Raw genomic sequence first — 6,767 nt, 5'->3', positions numbered from 1 at the left:
GATTTTGAAGGTGATTTGTAATAGTTGTAGCATTCTAGGCTGTCATTTACAATCCATCAACAATTTAAAGGTGCTGTTCAGTTGTCTTTTGGTTTCCAATACTTCTGTTGAGAAATCAACTCTCAGCTTTGTTATTTAAACCTTGTTGTTAACTTGTGGTTTTAGTCATTATGGTTGGAGAATGTGATCTCCAAAGCATCTTCTTTCTATAACTTACAGAAGTTTCCTTGGAATGTAATATGCAATAATTGTAAATGTTTTATCATGCTGGAAAGGAATTTTAGTCTCAGTAGATACTTTATATTAAAGTATGTCTATATCAATATATTCTAATTATTTTGAAATTTGTCTATTCTAATGTATTTCAAATTTTATATTTCAAATTTTATATTTAAAATACATTAGAATAAACACATTACATTTTTTCTTTATATTTAAAATTTTGATCTCAATTTATCAACCTTGGGGGAATAAATATGTTAAAATCTCTATAATAATTTTCTAAATATTTCTACTTGTATTTCTAATTGTTTTTGCTTAAAATTTTTTTGGACTTTTCTCACAAGTCCCATGTTAGTTCCATGTTCATTGTGGACTGCCCCTTGAAGTAGTTTTTTCTTGACTTACACTTTCTTATCTCTGTTTTTATGTGCTTTATATGATTTTTTTACTTTTGTTTCAGTACAGTTCCATAATGATTAACTTTGGTTTTTCAGTTATGCAGATTGGGTTTCAAATATGACCTCTGTCATTTGTCGGTCATCTATTATTGAATTCCTCAAACAACAGTTTTCTCATGTGGTAAGTATTCTGAAAAATGAGAAAGTCTGAAATATCTTAGCATAGTAAGTGTATCACAGTGTAAGCACTGTCACAGTGATCACCTATCAGAGAGTAAGCACTCAGTAAAAGGCACTGATATTGTAATTGCCTGAGTAATATTAACATTATTTAATGAGAAAAAAAACAGTAATTGAATATGCAATGCCAAATAAATCCAAGAAAAGCATAAGGAAGAAGTTAATAGGGGTAAAACAAAAAACTGACTAAGAATATTAAAAAAATAGTTTATACATTGATAAATACATTTAAGAATGAATGCTTAAAATAGATAAATTTCTGTCAAATCTAATAGAGAAAAGTAGAAAACCAACTAATAATAGGTAGAAACCAATATAATTATGAGACCATTTCTATGGTAATAAATTTAAAAACATTGATAATATACATATTTCTAGAAAAATACAAATGTAAAATCATACTAGAGAAAACATGTCAATAATACTGTGACATTTTGATTATCCAGTAATTACACCCCCTTACCAAATAAAAGCACCAGGGCCAAATGGTTTTGTTTTGAATCCTTCCAGATTTTCAAGAACTTTTAATTTCTGTGTTACATAGATTTTTTTCAGAACTAAGTTGATGAAGGAAGGAAAATCTTTCAGATTATTTCAATTAATTAACAAAACTCTGATATAATTATCTTACAAAAAATACCATCTGATGGAATGAATATGAGTGTACAACTCCTAAATAAAACCCTAGCACATCTAATTCACCATCAAAAGAAGCAGTTACCACAATGAAGTCGGGTTTTTCCTTCCATAAATGTATAAAGTGTTTCATTGTTATGCCAAAATAAAAGAAATCTGTTCACAATATGAAAAATGAGAACACATGGACACAGGGAGGGGAACATCACACACTAGGGCCTGTCGGGGCATGGGGTGCTAGGAGGGATAGCGTTAGGAGAAATACCTAATGTAGATGACAGGTTGAGGGATGCAGCAAACCACCATGAAGTGAGTATAACTATGTAACAAACCTGCATATTCTGCACATGTATCCCGGAACTTAAAGTATACTAAGAAAAGAAAAATCTTAAAGGCAATATGAATAGCACCCTAGAAATACAAAAAACACATTGTTGACATATTAAAAGCATAATTGATTTTTGCAGTCAAACTTCGGGTGTCTTGGCCTTATAGTTTTCCAATGGTGTGAGAATAATTTATATTACATAAAGGAATAAGATAACAATGCCTTCAGTCACCTTCATTATTAAGTATTGTTCTGGATGTTTCAGTAAATGTGATATTGTATAAAATAAGAGCAATTACTGTTAGAATATAGAGGATAATATTATCAATATCACCACTGATATTCTGTAATTAAGACCTAAATTGATTAACTGAAAGCTTAATATATGATAATTTTGTTCAATCAGGTAGCCAGATATATAAATGTACAAAAAATATCAGTAGCTTTTTCACATATGGCAATGATGATTTTAACAATATAATGAAAATAAATGATCCTTACATAATATGCTTAATATGTAAATTACCTGAGAATAATAAATATGTAAGACTTTTATGAATAATTGTAATAAAACTCTTTCCTGGGAATTTTCAAGAAGTCTTGAATAAACAGAAAGGAATATCATGTTCCTGGAAGAAAAGGATAAAAGTTTTGAACAGTGTAAATTCTTTATAAATTAATTACATGTTTAGTATCATCTCAACTATACTAATGAGATTTCTTTATTCAACTTTGAATAAAGCATTTATAGTAATTCTAAAAGAATACATGTGTAAGAAGACCAATGAATTTTTCAAAGAATAGGAAAATAAAGGAGTACCATGTTACTTGTTACAAAAACATAATATAGCTCTTCAATATTTAATTAAGTCAATCGATAAGATTCAACGGAACACAATAACAAATAAGAGAGTTCAGAAACAAAACTTACCACATATATAAGGATTTTTGTGTATGATAAAAACCCCATTGTTACATTTGTGGTAGAAATGGAAGTATCCTTAATAAATGGTGCTCTATTAATCAGTTAAATTCAAAAATAACACGGGTTAAAATTTATAACATAAAAATGATTGGAATATATAGATGAATGTCTTGCAGATCATGGGATAGTTTATTGTTTTAAGTATGAAATAATAAAGCAATCACAAAACAAGGTTGACTTGGATAAATTAACGTCTAAAGATAGAAATTACTTACATTAAAACACATAGTCAATAAATACGTAAAAAGATGCTGAAAGTCACTAATCATTAGGGAAATGCAAATCAAAACCACAATGAGATACAACTTCACACCCATTAAGATAACTATTAAAGAAACAAAGAAGCAAAACTGTAATGGTTGTTAGCAAGGATGTGGGTAAATTGGAGCCCTGTGTGTCACTTTTGGGAATGTCAAATGGCACTACCACTGTGAAAAATAGTATGGTAGTTCCTCAAAATATTAAACAGAATTGCCATGTAATCCAGCAGTTCAGTTTTCGGGTATATACTCAAAAGAATTGAAAGCAGGGACTTGATATTTGGACATCTATGTTCATGGCAACATTATTACAACAGCTAAAAGGTGCAAGCAACCCAAGCATCCATCAATAGATGAATGAGTACACAGAATGTGGTATTTGTGTATATAATGTATTTGTGTATAAAAAGGAAAGAAAATTCTGACATATCCAACTACATGAATGAACTTTGAGAACTCTGCTAAGTAAAATGCACTAGCCACAAAAATAAAAATATGGTATGATTTCACTTATATGGGGTAAGGTACCCATTAGCAGTCAAATTCATACAAAGTGGAATGGTGATTGCCTGGAACTGGAGTAAAGGGGAATTGTGTATTGTTTAATGGGCACAGATTTTCTGTTTGGGAAGATGAAAAAGGTCTGAGGTGAATGATGGTGACAGTTACACAAAAACATGAACATAGTTCATGAATATACTTAGTGCCACTGAACTATGCCTCCAAAAATGGTTAAAATGGTCTGGGTGTGGTGGCTCATGCCTGTAATCCCAGCACCACAGGAGGCTGAGGCAGGAGGATCACTGAGCCCTGGAGTTCAAGAGCAGCCTGGGCAACATAGCAAGACCTTGTCTTTACAAACAATAAAAAATTAGCTGGCTGTGGTGGTGTGTACCTATGGTCCTAGCTACTTAGGAGGCTGAGATGAATCACTTGAGCCTGGGAGTTCAAGGAGGCTGAGATGAATCACTTGAGCCTGGGAGTTCAAGGCTTCAGTGAGCCATGGTCACACCACTGCATTCCAGCCTGGGTGACAGAGCAAGACCATGTTTCCAATAAATAAATAAATAAATAAATAAATAAATAAATAAATAAAACAAAGCGATAAAAATGGTTAAAATGATAAATGTTATGCTATGTATATTGTACCCCAATAAAATCACATTCACATTCCTTGAAAAAATAAAAGATACACAATAATCTAGAGAAGATGTTTTCTGCAAGCATGCCAAATTAACATTCTTAATATACAATATAAACCTTTTTTTTTGAAATCGAACTCAACAAACACAAGCAAAGAATATGAACTGATGAAAAAAGATGGCAAATAATCATAAAATGTTCAACTTTGCTAGCAAATAATTGTAAAACAAGAATGAGATTTTATTCACCCCCTATCAAGCTGGCAAAGAGTAAAAATTGGTAATATTCGGTGCTGATTTTGGTGAGGTGATGTGAACAGTTTTACATACTGCGTAAGAATGTCAGTTGGTTATGGAACTTCTGGAAAGCAATTAGGACAATATGTTTTGTATCTTTACAATGTCCGTAGTCTTTGATCAAGTTGTGTCATTTTTAGGAATTACATTTAGGACAATTCGTTTAAATGGAGGCAAAAGTGTTCCTGATGTCATTGTTGTAATAGGCAAAAATTGTGTTAAATACAAAAATACTGAAAATAATTAACCAAATTTTGTTAAAAATAAACAGATCATAAAGACTAGAAGAAAATGTAGCACTGTGTTAGTTGTGGTAATCGTGGTGCTAGACGTATGGATGATTTTTCTTGCAAGTTTTCTGTGTTGAAAGATGAATACTGACATGTATTAAGTTTCATAATTTATTCATAAGAGGATTACTAAGTAAAAATGTATTTTTCATTTATTTTTATTTTATTTCATCTCTCCTCCTAGCTTGTTAAATCATGTTGGGGAACTACTATGTCTGTAATTGAAGAGGAAAAAATTAAGAAACAAAATGCTATAAGTGGCTTAAGACAGGAGTGTCCCAAGCCTGCTGAAGTGGCAAAGTACTGGGTACAGAGCAGTTGCTGCTGGTGCAGACTCTCTCTTTACACCTAGAGGCAAAATCGGTAGACTTGATTTTTCAATATTTTGTCCTAACAAGAATAAGCTGAGCCAACATGTTAACAATGGTGTAATATTTAATAGAATGCTGACTTTTAAAGGCAATTTTGTATTTATTAGGTTTGTGCCAAATTATTTTTATTTTCCCTCTGACTCTCTTGTTTTCTCTTTCTTATCTTTTCTTTTCCTCTCTTTTCTTCTCTCTTGCCAGACTTCCACATCCCTCTTCACCCTAAGTTGGTGCTTTTAGGAACTCTGAAAGCTGTTGAGCCTTGTCATGGATTTTTGTTTTGCAGGTTCTTCTGATGCTAAATCTGGAGCCCAGAGCATGGCTCTCAGCTTGTGGGTTGATACCCCAGCTATCGTCTGCATTATAGACCTGGGTCATTCCAGCATGCAGAGTGGCCCTTTCTTTGACTGAGCTGCTGAGGACATAGTGAGTCCCTCAATCACTCTTCCAGTGATTCTTCCTTGTGCCCCATCTCCTTCCCTGTTATCTGTCCCATTTGGCCTTTGCCCATACTACTGGCGTCTTTCTACTGCAGCTACATTTGGTGGGTCATTTGCAGACTGTACTGTTCTATTTCAGTTCTGGTGACCAACCAGCCCTTCAACTGCCTAACAAAGAGCTTTTCTGTGGTCATAGCGTCTTGTCAAGTTAGGCTCCTCTTTATTACATTCTCACTGCAAGCTGCAATTCAAATAGAGAATATTTATCCAAGTAGAAAGAATTTTACAGCCCCTATAGTGGTACTTTAGGTTAAAATTATAGTCGATTCATTTGCCCCTACATAAAGTGATTCCCTTATTACCAATAACTTCAATCGCATCAAGTACTCATTCAAAACTGTGCTTTCCTCCTCATTTTTTCCAACCTCATGGCTTTTTCTCAGATGATGCTTCTGAAAGTGATCTACTAATATTGTTCTAGAACAATAGAACTGGAGGCATCTGAGCACACTACAGTCCATTGGGGCCACCTATGTGGATCTCAGTTAAGCTAAGGGCTTTTCCTTTTGCCCTCAAACAAAGTCCTTTATTATTTATTTATTTTTAAAGCAAAAGGTCACTGCTTAATTTCAAGAGTTGTCTTAGGGTTAGTATCCATTCACCAGACAGTAAACATCCACAGTATTCCAGGCACTCTGTTACACTATCACCTAAATTACTTTAGAGGATACATTTAGAATATAAGAAAATGTCTAATCTTAGAATGTCCTTTGAGATTGTTGCTTTCAAGGACAACTGGCATTGTGATAAAGGTTCGGATGGAGTTTGATTTGAATCTTTTCTTTTTCTTGCTAAACGTTAATTGTCAGACTTTAATGAATTATTTACTGTCCAAGTCTCAGCATTCTCATATATATGAGTCTCAACATTCATATGTAAATATATGTTCAAATCTCAAAATTCTCATGTAGTGGGAATATTGTTGTTTGAGGATTTTGTATAGATTAAATGACGTAGTATTTCTGGGCTTTTTATTGTTGTTTGTTTGTTTTTGTTTTTATTTTTGAGATGGAGTCTTGCCCTGTTGCCCAGGCTGGAGTTCAGTGGCACGATCTCAGCTCACTGCAACCTCTGCCTCCTGGGTTGAAGCAATTCTTCTGT

Source organism: Macaca nemestrina, chromosome 1, assembly GCF_043159975.1.
Source record: "Macaca nemestrina isolate mMacNem1 chromosome 1, mMacNem.hap1, whole genome shotgun sequence".
Lineage (NCBI taxonomy): Eukaryota > Metazoa > Chordata > Mammalia > Primates > Cercopithecidae > Macaca > Macaca nemestrina.
The sequence above is the reverse complement of the archived record's forward strand: the minus strand, read 5'-3'. Positions refer to the sequence as shown.